The 14,692-nt window shown below is 38.5% G+C and overlaps 1 non-coding gene across 1 annotated transcript; it reads left to right on the top strand.

Moving 5' to 3' along the window:
- Positions 1-12,810: 12,810 nt before the first annotated feature.
- Positions 12,811-12,883, top strand: TRNAW-CCA (transfer RNA tryptophan (anticodon CCA)). Its single transcript has one exon. It is a non-coding gene; the product is annotated as a tRNA-Trp (tRNA).
- The last annotated feature ends 1,809 nt before the right edge of the window (positions 12,884-14,692 follow it).

Here is a 14,692-nt window from a genome sequence, read left to right as displayed (position 1 = left end):
GAGGAGAGAAAGTGACTGAAGACAGTCCTCCTGACAGGTATATGTATTTAGTTTATCCTGGTCTTACGCACAGGCTTTGGACAAAATTCGTTTTGACATGTTTAAGAGCACCAGTATATAAAATACTGACTGTAGCATTTACTGCCCGGACAAGTCAACAAACTGGCAATGTTCGCTGTTCCTCATTGCCTAAGTAAATGGTAGTATGGTTGATGAAATAATAACTCAGTACGGGGCTATTTCTCTTAAGGACAGACCATCTTAAGTTGAATGCTTTTGTCACCATGCATTTTTATTGTAGTTTTGAAAAATAATAATAACAGAATACATGATATATTTCTCTACATACACACACATACAAATACATACACACATATGTTCTTTCAGGACAACTGTTTTGCAATATGTTATTTGAGGACAACTGTTTTAAAAATTCTATTTAAAAATATGTTACAAACCTTTTTTTAAAAGGTATAATTTGCATACAAAAAGCTATACCTATTTAATGTACACAATTTGATGGGTTTGGAGATAAATATACATATATTCATAAAGGTATTTGAAAATGTCTATGCCATAAGCTCCAAAAATTTCCTTCTGCCCTCTTTAATTATTCTTATTAGCATTATTATTATTGTCATTGGGCTTCCCCAGTAACTCAGTGGTAAAGAATCCACTTGCAATTCAGGAGACACAGGAGATGTGGGTTTGATCCCTGGGTTGGGAAGATACCCTGGAGTAGGAAATGGCAACCCACTCCAGTAATTTTGCCTGGAAAATTCCATGAGCAGAGGAGCCTGATGGGCTATAGTCTATGGGGCCTCAAAGAGCCTGCCACAACTGAAATGACTAAGCAAGCAAGCACACATTATTATTACTATTTGTGTGAAAAGTTGTACTCAATATAAGATCTATCCATGTAGAAAAAAAATGTAAGTATACAGCAGTATTAACTATAAGAACCATGCTGTGCAAAAGACCTCCAGGACTTATTTAACCAGACTTAAACCCTTTGATAATAAAAATCCACCTTTTTCCATTGTGTTTTATATTTCATGCCCTGTGTAATCTCACCTTGTATGTGGGTAAGGGCTATGACTCAGTTCTAATCATGGAATATGACAAAGGTGACTAGATGAACATTATTAACAGTGCACACTATCATTCAAAATAAGATTGTAATATCCATCTGGTTAGCTGACTCCCCTTGTTGGCTTTGAAGAAACCTATTGTCGTGTTCTGAGCAGCCACTGGGAGAGAGTAATACAGTATGGAACCTATGGCAGTCTCTGGCCAACACCTATGATGAAACTGAGACTCTTATACTTACAATATGAAAGGAACTGAATTCTGCCCATAATCACAGGAACTACGAATCAGATTCCTCTCCTGTGAGCTTCTGATGAGAACTCAGCCTTGCTTATACCTTGATGAGAGACTTGCAGAGGATCTGCTAAGCTATGTCTAGACACCTACTTCACAGAAACTGTGAGGCAATGGATGTGTGTTGAATTAAGCAGCTGAATTTGAGATAGTAATGTTACACAGTAGTAGATCACTAATCCAGTTTTAATATCTGGAGCCTGTGTACTAGCTGGGTCTGTAGAAACAAGATACAACAAACTGAGTGGCTTAAACAAAAGAAGTTTATCATCTCACAGTTCAGAAAGTTAGGCGTTCAAGATCTTAACTTGATCATTTGCAAAGACTTTGTTCCCAAATAAGGTCATGTTCACAAGTGCTGGGGGGAGGGTAGAGTGACAGTGCCTTTTGGGGAGATACGATTCAACCCACAAAAGTGGTTACCGCTTTAACAATGTCTAAATGTGTTGCAGTGGCTTTGATTCAGTCAGAGCGAAGACCGAAAGGATTATTTTTTTGGCTGCAATCAACAATATGTGGGATCTTAGTTCCCTGACCAGAGATTAAACCCATGCCCCGTGTATCGGAAGGGCAGAGTCTTGACCAGTGCACTGTCAGGGAAGTCCCAAGACTGAAAGGGCTTTGAGGACTATGGTTAAAAAAAACACGAACCTAAACTTCCTTGAACATTTAGAACTCTGAGGGCATTTTCAGTGAGGGCGTCAAGGAAAGTGCTGCTGTTTAGTCAGTAAGTTGTGTCCGACTCTCTTGGAACCCCATGGACTGGAGCCTGCAAGGCTTTTCTGTCCATGGGATGTCCCAGGCAAGAATACTTGAGTGGGTTGCCATTTCCTTCTCCAGGGGATCTTTCCAACCTAGGGAGGCAACCCATGTCTCCTGCATTGCAGGTGGATTCTTTACCACTGAGCCACCTGGGAAGCTCTCAAAGAAAGTGAGGAACATGTTATTAGAAATTTGTGATAGTGGAACTCATGTTATGTTACAACAAAAAGCTTAATAAAATTCACTTGTAGTTATGTGGAAAAAATATATACGTAATGAGCTTGGTTATTTCAATAAAGAGATATCTAAGCAAAGTGTTGAAAGTACTGACGGTTTCTCTTGCTGCTTATAGTAAAATGTGACAAGAAAGATAATTTGAAGGAAGACTTGCTAAGCAAAAAGGAACCAGGACTAGATGATTTTAAAAATGTTTTAGCCTCTCAAGAGAGCAAAAGATTCTATAGTTAATTAATAATTTACCAGCAGTCAGCAGTCATCAGGAAAGAGATATAGTCTTGCCTTCACTACAAGGAATATATAAGCTTGAAAGAACTGGGATCTGCCGCATGGAGAGAGTCAATCCATAAAGTTTGACAACACAGTCAAAGCAGAATTGTGAGATAAAGAGGTGATCAATGATAAAACAGTTAAATCCCTGCATTTGGCCACAATTGCTTTATCTTAGAATTTGTGAACCAACAAACAGAGTGAACCGGGCTTTTGTCATGTAAACATTGAGGAAAGTGACTGAAATCAAACAAAAGTAAATAAAAAGGCCAATGAAAATCATAAGAATAAAGCTCTGTATGTGTGTGTGGATGTATGTATAGATTGAATAAAAATTAAAATATCAAGTATAGCAAAGAGTTGGGCATGACGGAGCGACTGAGCCTACACACACACACACACACACATACACACACACACACATACTAACTGCACATAATTTGAAACTTATGCCCAGCAAAATATGGTTGGGAATAGAGGAATTGTAACTGGAGCCAACACACAACTCGGTTTTCTGAGGGTGAAGATAAGACTTAAGTCATTGGAAAAAGTTATGGCAATATTCTCAATATCCTCAGATGTTGAACAAGGAAAGCCTAAGACACGGGTAGACACCGTGCCCAACTGGGACTCCAACACCTACCAGTACTCTAATACTACTGTGGTCCTGCTGGAAGACACACGGCATTTCTCATCTTCTCCTAACACAAGAGAAGATGCTTGTGTTCGTCATTCTTAGTCTTCAATATTGGTATTAATCATGTTCTAGGGTAAATGAATGACTCTAGACTTGGAAATTAGGAGCAAGATTAAGAGCAGACTGTAGGAAAGACAATGATTTTTCCATAAGGGGATGTATGACTTTTTCATAAGGGGAAAGACAATATAGAACTGGATGTGCCAAAGAGCCAGTAACTTGGGGCTTGCAAGGAACAATGAATGTTTTAGAATGCTCCACTCAATCTAAATTAAGTTCCTTGGCAATTTCTCTTTCTTAAAGCCAATATTAACTTTCAAGAATAACTCTCTTGCCCACAGAAATTATTCACATGACAGCTGGTAATGCCCCCAGTGACAGAACAATGATACGTGATCATTAGAAACGGACTCAACCATGAGGTGGGTTGACCATTCCCAAATGCAGCGAACAATGCCAAGGCCTGGCCCAGCCTTTGCATGAAAAGGTTTAGTTCTGAGTTCTTAGTTATGTATCTGGACTATTCGTTCTGTGTGTGCATACAGGTATCATCAGTTACATGGCTTCATACAGGAAAGCTTTAATGAAATGCATTCCTTTCTAAAACCATGACTTCCCTGGTGGCTCAGATAGTAAAGAACCTGCCTGCAATGCGGGAGACCTGGGTTCAGTCTCTGGGTTGGGAAGATCCCCTGGAGAAGGGAATAGCAACCTACTTCAGTATTTTTGCCTGGAGAATTCCATGGACAGAGGAGGCTAGCCAGCTACAGTCCATGAGGTCACACAGAGTCAGACACAACTGAGCAACACACACACACACACACACACACACACACACACACACACACACCCCTATGGACCATGACAGAAAGTCTTAAGGTATTCAATATATGGTATTTCCTTCTCTCCATTTCCAGCCTGTAGGAATACTCTAAATCTATTAGATTGTCTCTCTCTCTCTAGAGAAATAGAAATTGGCTTTGAAAATAGACATATAGCACTAACTAACACATTATCATATAGGATTCACTGTACAAATTGTTAATTTTAAAATGTTAGTTTTATTTAAAATGTTACATTTGTTTTCAGTAAGAAATTAAAAAAAAAATCTGTTCTAACCTATTTTAGTCCAGTGTTCTTGAATAAAACCCTGATTTTCTGTCGTGTTATTTCTAAGAAATATTGTTCAGCTTGCTATTCTGTGAATGATTTGCAATATCTTTTGTGTTTAATATCTTGCTGCTTTTTAATTCTAAAACGATGGCCTCTTTTTTAACTTAATAAAGAAAATTGAAGGAAAAAACCATAAGGAAAGTCATTATCCTAGGTTGGAGTCAATACTATCATTGCTATTCAAAGGCAAGAATTAATCAGATGTTAGCTTGCAGCCAAGGAAACCACTTTATTTATAATGGAAGGAAACAAAAGCCAAAGCAGGTAATGCATTAGGACCTGAAAGAAGCAAGAAGGGAAAAGAACAGGCTCACTCTTACTAGTTACTCTTTTCCTTTTGCTTGACACATTTGAACTATTATACTTCCAAATTATAGCAGATAGATGTATTGTAGGTCATTAATCAATCAATATATTGTTAAAGCATGTCAATCTTGACAAAGTATCATCTTATTTATGCCATACTAAATACTGGATTTTATTTCACCCTCATGAGAGTATGAATATTTCCAGCTTCTAAAGTAACTTGGTCTTGTTACCTTGTTCAGTAATGTGTGTTCATTCAATAAATATTCACTGATTGCACAGTCTGTGCAATCATTTGGGTTGTCTTCTATATAGGGCTTCCCAGATGGTACAGTGGTAAGGAAACTGCCTGCCAATACGGGAGACCCAAGAGATGCAGGTTCGATTCCTGGAGTTGGGAAAACTCCCTAGAATAGAAAATGGCAACCCATTCTTGCCATTCTTGCCTCCAGCATTCTTGCCTGGGAAATCCCTTGGACAGAGGAGCCTGGCACGCTTTCATACATGGGGTTGCAAAGAGTTGAACACGAGTGAGCACACATGAGTTCACACTATATGGTAGTGAACATCACTGTACAATAGTGAATAAAACAGAAAATCCAATGGCATTAATGGAGCCAAGATTCTAATGTTTCCAAATACAACCAATTTTCTAAATAGCTCAGATTCAATGAAAGAGTGTTCAGGGCACTTTATCTCTTTCTATGACTCAAAATCAATTATTCTTGCAGCTGCTCTAAATTGTTAAACAGATGGGGGTCCAGATTTTAACCACTTATTGTCCCTAAATTTTGAACTGTGATGTGTATTTGTGTGTGTGTGTGTGTGTGTGTGTGTTTTAATCAGTTGCTGTGTTTTTGTATTATTGTTTATTCTACTCTCTGCTCCTTTCCTCCTGGACTCAATGACTTGACTGCTTGACTTCTAGGCCTCATTCATTCACTCAAGACAACATGTTTCAATTTTGCTTTAATAAAATGCATTTATTTTTCAAAAAGAAGATACAGTGTTATACATCAAGTAGGGGACATAATACTATTCCCATATTATGGCTGAAGAAACTGAGACTCCAATCTGTTGTGTAGTTTGAGCAATGTCATGTGGTTAATAAGAGAAACTGTTGTAATTTCAACTCAAATCTGTTTGGTGTTAAATACTGTGTCCTATCTCTTACATATACCTGAAGGTCTTCCCTGTAGCTCAATGGCAAAGAATCTGCCTGCAATGCCAGAGAACTGGGTTCAATCCCTGGGTCAGGAAGGTCCCCTGGAGAAGGAAATGGCAACCCATTCCAGTATTCTTGTCTGGGAAATCCCACGGACAGAGGAGACTGGTAGGCTTTTGTCCATGGGGTCACAAAGAGTCAGACGTGACTGAGCGACTACCAGTATCTCCTACACATCCTTCATACGTTAGCATGCACATGTATTGTTTGGAGAATTTTCTAGCCTTGATTTATAGACCTCTTATCCCTACCTGGTTGCTTGCAAATTAAAAAATTGAGAAGATTTGAGTCTATAAAAGAAAGTCAAATCTAACCTCATATGTATAAGACCTACATGAGAAAATTTCTTACTAAAAGAACAAAATAAAGGAGAAGTTTTCAATTTCACAGGTAGGAAGACTCAGCAATGTCAAGATGTTAGTTCTTTCCAACTCAATACTTAAATTCAGTGCAATCTCAATCAAAATTCCAGCAAGTCTACATGTGGATATTGACAAAATGATTCTAAAATTTATATGGAGAGGCAAAAAACCCAGAATAGCCAACTCAATATTGGACAAAAAGAACAAAGTTGGAAGATCAAAACTATTCAACTCAAGACTTACTGTAAAGTTACAGCAATCAAGACAGTGTGATATCAGGAAAAGAACAGATGAAGAGATCAATGGACTAAAATAGACAGCCTAGAAATAGACGCACACAAGAATAGTCAACTGATCTTTGACAAAGGGGCAAAGGCAACACAATGGCTGAAAGATGGTCTTTTCAACAAAGAGTGTTGGGATAACTGGACAACCACATGCAAAAAAAAAAAAAAAATCACAGTCTTTACACTTTTGACAAAAATTAACTCAAAATAGATCATAGATCTAAATGTAAAGCATGAAACTATAAAACTCCTGGAGAAAATGATAGGAGAAAATCTAGATGACCTTTGGTTTGGTGATGACTTTTTAGTTACAACTCCATATTGAATTTCATTAAAGTTAAAAATTATGCTCTGTGAAAGACAATGTCAGGAGAATTTGCAGACAAGCCCAGAAAAGGGGAAACATCTTGCAAAATACACATCTGATAAAGGATTGCTGTCCAACAAATACAAAATCTCTTAAAGATCAACAATAAGAAAATATACAGCTCAATTAAAAACTGGGTTAAAGACCTGAACATTTCAAAAAAGAAGATATACAGATGGAAAATACTATGAAATAGAAGAAATAATATTATAGAGGTAATATAAAATGTAAAAATGTTCAACATCATTTTGTCATTAAAGAATTGCAAATTAAAACAACAAGGAGATATTAATATCTCTACACACCAATATGATTGGTGAAAACCTGAAACACTGACAACACCAAATCTTGGATAGGATCTGGAGCAATAGAAACTCATTTGTGGCTGATGGAAATGCAAAATGGCACAAATAGTTTGGCAATATTTTACACAGCTGAACATACTCTTAACCACACATCAAGCAATCTCTCTCCTTGGTATTTACCCAAATAAATCAAAAATTTATGTTTACACAAAAACCTGCACACAGATGCTTGTAGCAGCTTTATTCATGACTGTTAAAACTTGGAAGCAATCAGAGTATCTTTCAGTAGGTGAACTATGGTATCTCCTGCAAATGGAATATTATTCAGTACTAAAAAGAAATGAGCTATAAAGCCATTAAGGACATGGAAGAAGGAGAAGTGCATACTAATAAGTGAAAGAAGTCAATCTGAAAAGGTTGTATACTATATGGTGCATATATATGACATTCTGGGAAAGGCACAGCTATGGAGGCAGTACAAATGCACTGGTTGCCAGGGGTTGGAGGGATAGAAAAGGCCAAACAGACATAGAACAGAGGATTATTAAGGGAATGAAACTACTATGTATAATGCTGTAATGGTGGATACATATCATTATACAGCTTTCTGAACCCATGGGACGTACAATACCAAGAGTGGTCACTAATGTAAATTGCACTTTGAGTGATAATGATGTGTCAATGTAAGTTCATTGACTGTAATAAATGCACTACTTTGGTCAATTGTGTGGATAGTTAGGGAACTGAACTGTGAAGTTGCTCAGTCGTGTCCAACTCTTTGCAATCCCATGGACTGTAGTCTACCAGGCTTCTCTCTCCATGGGATTTTTCAGGCAAGAGTACTGGAGTGGATTGCCATTTCCTTCTCCGGGGGATCTTTCTGACCCAGGGATTGAACGCAAGTCTCCTGCATTGCAGGCAGATGCTTTACCCTCTGAGCCACCAGGGAAGCTCTGATAGTTAGGGAGGTTGTAGATAAATGGAGGGGCGGCAGAAAATATATGGGAATTGTGCACTTCCCACTCAATTTTGCTGTGAGGCTAAAATCGTTTTAAAATATAGTCTACTAAAACAACAAGAAGAAGATGGCCTTTTAAGAAACATTAGTATGGAATATTCTCTAAGAGATATTCCACAATGAAAACAACATAGAAACCAAAAAAACCCCAATACACATTGATTTATATTTTATCGTCTTTCCTAGAAAGTTGTGCTATTCCACTATTTTAACATGTGAACCCAACTTGGATTTGACAAAGATTTGGCAACTATTTTATGAAATTATTAAAACACTGTGCGCTTGACTACAAAAATGGCAAGTATTGTTCTTGTTTAGTCACTGAGTTGTGTCTGACTCTTTGTGACCCCATGGACTGTATTCCTCCAGGCTCCTCTGTCCATGGGATTTCTCAGGCAAGAAAAATGGAGTGGGCTGTCATTTCCTTTTCCACGGGATCTTCCCAACCCAGGGATTGAGCCCATGTCTCCTACATTGGCAGGTGGATTCTTCACCATCTGAGCCACCAGGAAATATATATGTCTGCATCAAAGACATGTCAAAAGTACTATAGAATACTTACAAATACAGTTTAAAGACATCCACAATGGATAGATGATAGAAGTATAGAGAAGAAAAAGCTACAATAAATATCTGTTGTTTTAATATATTTAATAGCTGTTCAGTCACTAAGTTGTGTCCGACTCTTTGCAACCCCATAAGCTGTAAGCCACAGAGTCCTCTGTCCATAGGATTCTCCAGGCAAGAATGGAGTGGGTTGCCATTTCCTTCTCCAGGGAGTCTTCCCAACCCAGGATCTAACCCAAGTCTCCTGCACTGGCAGGCAGATTCTTTACTGTCTGAGCTACTAACAAAGCATATTTAATAGACATTTCATTCATTATATTTTAAGGCTAAAGAGAAGAATATAGTGATGGCTGATATATGTGACAGAACAAAAGATAATAGCTCCTCTACATGAATAAAGTAAAAGATATTTTGAAACTGTTTCATTAAATGGTCCAAACAGTGCAAAGATTTCTTTTTTTTCAACTTTCTCATTGGATTTTTCCCCCAGCTTTATCGAGATATAATTTACATATAATATTGTGTAAGTTGAAGGTGCACACTGTGTCAGTTTCCTGATTACCACTGCAAGATGAATCAACACTTCCATCACATCATATAATTACTGTGATGAGAGCATAAGATCATTTATGAGCAACTCTGTTAGCAAATTTCAAGTATATAACACAATACAGTGTTGCTAACTACCGTCAATGCTGTGCTTGAGAGCGCCAGAACTTAGTCATCTTTTTACCGGAAGTTTTATACTCTTCAACTGACATGTCACCATTCCCCATCCCCTTCCCCCAGTCCCTAGTAACGACCATCTACCCTTTGTTTTTAGGAGTTAGGCTTTTTTTAGATTCCACATAACATACAGTAGTTGTCTTTCTCTGTGTGACTTTATTTCACTTGGCATAATGATCTTAAGGTCCGTCCATGTTGTTGCAAATGGCAGGACTTCTGTCTTTCTAATGGCTGAATTATATTATGCATATATATATATATATACACACACACACACATACATTGTTATTTGTTCATCTATTGACAGACGCTTGAGTTGTTTCCATATCTTGGTTACTGTGAATAATCATATGATAAACACGGGAATACAGATGCTTATTTTGTATCCTATTTCCATTTCCTTTGGATATATACCCAGAAGTGGGATTACTGGATCATGTGGTAGTTTTATTTTTAATTTTTTGAAGAGCCTTCAGACTCTTTTCCATAGTGGTTGTACAGTTTACAGTCCCACTAACAGAAATCAAACATTTCTTATAAAGTGAGACAAAAATTTTTGTGAAAGCTGAAGAGGCAATTAACTTGTAACAAAAATTGTGACTTTCAATCAAAAAGTGCCCCAGAAAGCCAATAGCCTTTCAAACAATTTCTGAGAACCAATCAACAGTGAAGACACTAGTATAATTACATTTTACTACATTTTGTGGTCTGAATGATTTATTAGTGTGTATTGTGACATATACAGTGCAGTCCAGAAGACAAGGTCCCTCCAGAGAGCTCTGCTGAATGTCAGAGATCTAATGAACTTGACCTCATTACTTCTCAAAATCACCATATATCACAAGGAATGTTCTTTTCCCTTCAGAGATAAGAAAGCCCTGGCACAGAGAGCTTGAATAAACTGCTCAAGGTCACACAATAAGCAGGCAGTGGAATCAGAGTTTGAGACCAGTTCCATACAATTCTGGTCATTCCAAGTGCACAAAGTTAGAAAAGATCCACAAATTGAAGAATAGTAGCATCTAAGGGGCCGTTGTAATACAAACTTGTGAAATACGATGCTTTTCACAAGTTACACAAGAAATACTTAAGGGAGTGATCAGCAAACTGTTCTATAGATCCTAAGCTTTCCATGATAAGTCTTCCAAAGTGAAGAATTCAATTTCTTGAGAAAACAGTTCACCTCTTCCTAGTTGGTGTGCTGTGTGTTTTAGAACAATTGTGTTGAAAAAAAAAAAAAAGAATGAATTCCACTCCACATAATTTGAAAACCACTGGTTTGCTTAGGGGAGAAAATTCTGACATTCCAGAGCAGGAAATATTGAATTAAACAGGGGAAGAAAACTTCCTGAATAGAAGTTATATAATTTTCAAAGCTCACTTTTAACACACAGTGACAAATGAAATCCCTGACATGGGGCAGAATTGAGGAGAAGGAAAGAACACTCTAATCGGCACGGCGATGCTAACTCTGAGCATCATTGCTGGTGCTGCAGATGGTGTTTTCCATTTTTTGTAAGATGATAGCTACCAGAGATAGCAGTAGTGATATGTTTGGAAAACATTACAAAGATGAGTATGTCAGAGTGATTTAAAAGAGAATATTACATCCAGGTAAAGTGCCACCCACCAAGAGAAGAGGAGTCAAAGACAAGCATATGATTACACCTGGCTGAAGAACTTTGACACAGCTCATCAAAAAAGACAGTCTAATAGCGCCAGCTGTTGAAACTGTTGAAACTGCAATACTTTGGCCACCTGATGCGAAGAGTCGGCTCATTAGAAAAGACCCTAATGCTGGGAAAGATTGAGATTGAAAGAAGGGGGTGACAGAGGATGAGATGGTTAGAAAGCATCACCAATTCAATTGTCATGAACTTAGGCAAACTCTGGGAGACAGTGAGGGACAGGGAGATCTGGCGTGCTGCAGTCCATGGGGTCGCAGAGAGTCGGACACGACTGAGCAACTGAATGACAACGACAAGTACTTATTGCTCATCCATTCTCTGGAACTCTGGGACATTTTGAATTTTCATCTCCGCAACATGTGAGCTCTTGCTGGTCAGAGCTAGTTAGCATTCCAGATAGAATATCATTTACAGAGTTTAGTTTACAGATGAATTAACTGCTGACTGAATAGTTTCTGGAAGATTATTGATGAAGGTAATAAGTCTACACTCTGCGGTATGTGTATTTGTTAAAGTCATCATCTTTTAGAGGTGATAGAATAAACTTTACCTTGCAGGTGGAATTTTCTAGCTCAATATAATAGGTGTGTTCTATACCTATCAAAGAACAAGAAATATTGTCAGGCTGATGATTTCTCACACCACATTTCATTGTGTATTTTGTATACCAATACCGTAATCATTATTTACCAATGAACATTTACTGTAATCATTATTTACATTTCCAAATAGATTTTTTGAAAAACAACAACATGGTGTTAAAGCAAATGACAAAATGATTCAGTTGAGCCTAAATCATGAGCCTCTCAGGTCTCCAATGATGTCTTATTTATCTTTGCCTTGACCCCCAGCACCATCCCCAGGTATCACTCATTAATTTTTGCTGAGATGTATCAGCAATATGTAGGTATACATATCAGCCTTTCATAAATTTAGTGAGAGTGGAAATAAAGCCCATCAAAATGGTGTCAGTTAATTAGGCTGATGACCTTGTAAAAGTGGAGGATGTAGGAGGGTAAAATTAAAGGCAGAACAAGCCTTGGAGTTAGACAGTTCTTCGGTTAAAATTCTTGCTCTGCTATTTATTGGCTGTGAAATACTGGTCTAATTACTTCATCGTGAAGCTTTAGTTTTCTCATCCATAAAATAGGATAAAATAAGACCAGCTTCATAGTTGCTGGGAAGTATATTATAAAAGTACATAAAACAGGATAGCACCTTTCCTTTTGGTTAATTATAGTTTAAGGAAAACTTAAGAGTCCTCAAAAGGCTGCTGGTACAGAGATTCTTTGACTTAAATGTTTGTATATTTATTCTATATGATTGTGACTTAATTCCTTTCAGCCACACCCACCCTCCCAAAAGCCAATTTCACATGTTGTAAAATTCTCCCTAAACAATAAACAGTAGTTTAAAAAAAAAAAAAATCCAGGGACTTCCCTGGTGGTTCAGTGGCTAAGACTCTGCACTCCAAATGCAGGGGGCCCAAGTTCGATCCCTGGTCAGGGAACTAGGTCCCACATGGCGCAACTAAAGATCCCATGTGCCGAAACTAAGACTCCACACAGCCAAATAAATAAATTAATATTTGTTTTAAAAATCCAAAAAGGACCATTGATATTTATGTTCTCAGGGCAAATGAAGAAAAGAATAATATAGCATTAACGGTTGGTAAAGAATCTGCCTGCAATGCAGGGTTTGATCCCCGGGTTGGGAAGACACCCTGGAAAAGGGAATGGCTACCCACTCCAGTATTCTTGCCTGAGAAATCCCATGGACAGAGGAGTCTGGTGGGCTACCGTCTACTGAGGTCATAAAGAGTGGGACACGACTGAGTAACTAACACAATTACTTTCAGTAGTTTGTACAGTACAATTTCCAAAACAAAACCAAAAAATCCCTAAGAACAACTGCTTAACCCTATGTTTTCTTCAGCTTTCTTCTGCCCAGACCAGCTGCCTCCTTCTCTTCTCTCCACTCTAATTCTTCAGCTTCCCCAGTCATGCTTATTCTAGTCACCCTCCTCATCCACCAATTCTGTTTCCAAACCACATCAGCTCAACAGCACACAGAAAAATAAAACTAAGCAAAACAAGCTGGACCATATATTGCTCCTCAAGAGAATTTTCGGTCAGAGAGCTGAAGGTTGGGGCAGGAAGGAGCCCTCATCTTTCTGTATAAACAAGTTTCTAAAAGGTGGTTGGTAGTTGACTTCCAGAACAATGCTCCCCTTTCTCCTTGATGCCACAACCCAACTTGTCCAACTCTCTGCAGCTGACTTGTTTTTAATAAGAGCACCCCTGAGTGACAGCTAGGCCCATGGATGCCCAAGGTGACATTTCTCTGCCTGTGTCACAGTGGTTGTAGCACTGAGACTAAGTACAGGCCAATGAGATGGACTTGGAAGTGATCCTGGGAACTCTTCAGTTCGGTTCATTTCAGTCACTCAGTCGTGTCCGACTCTTTGCGACCCCATGAATCCCAGCATGCCAGGCCTCCCTGTCCATCACCAACTCCCGGAGTTCACTCAGACTCACATCCATCGAGTCAGTGATGCCATCCAGCCATCTCATCCTCTGTCGTCCCGTTCTCCTCCTGCCCCCAATCCCTCCCAGCATCAGAGTCTTTTCCAATGAGTCAACTCTTTGCATGAGATGGCCAAAGTACCGGAGTTTCAGCTTCAGCATCATTCCCTCCAAAGAAATCCCAGGGCGGATCTCCTTCAGAATGGACTGGTTGGATCTCCTTGCAGTCCAAGGGACTCTCAAGAGTCTTCTCCAACACCACAGTTCAAAAGCATCAATTCTTTGGCGCTCAGCCTTCTTCACAGTCCAACTCTCACATCCATACATGACCACAGGAAAAACCATAGCCTTGACTAGACAGAACTTTGGTGGCAAAGTAATGTTTCTGCTTTTGAATATGCTATCTAGGTTGGTCATAACTTTCCTTCCAAGGAGTAAGCATCTTTTAATTTCATGGCTGCAGTCACAATCTGCTGTGATTTTGGAGCCCAGAAAAATAAAGTCTGACACTGTTTCCACTGTTTCCTCATCTATTTCCCATGAAGTGGTGGAACCGGATGCCATGATCTTTGTTTTCTGAATGTTGAGCTTTAAGCCAACTTTTTCACTCTCCTCTTTCACTTTCATCAAGAGGCTTTTGAGTTCCTCTTCACTTTCTGCCATAGGGTGGTGTTATCTGCATATCTGAGGTTATTGATATTTCTCCCGGCAATCTTGATTCTAGCTAGTGTTTCTTCCAGCCCAGCGTTTCTCATGATGTACTCTGCATATAAGTTAAATAAGCAGGGTGATAA

The sequence above is a fragment of the Bos grunniens genome, chromosome 24 (genome assembly GCF_055505025.1).
Source record: "Bos grunniens cultivar Pamir isolate PY7600 chromosome 24, Bosgru_T2T1.0, whole genome shotgun sequence".
Classification (NCBI taxonomy): domain Eukaryota; kingdom Metazoa; phylum Chordata; class Mammalia; order Artiodactyla; family Bovidae; genus Bos; species Bos grunniens.
Note: the sequence above shows the minus strand (reverse complement) of the source record. Positions and strands in the feature narration are given on the sequence as shown.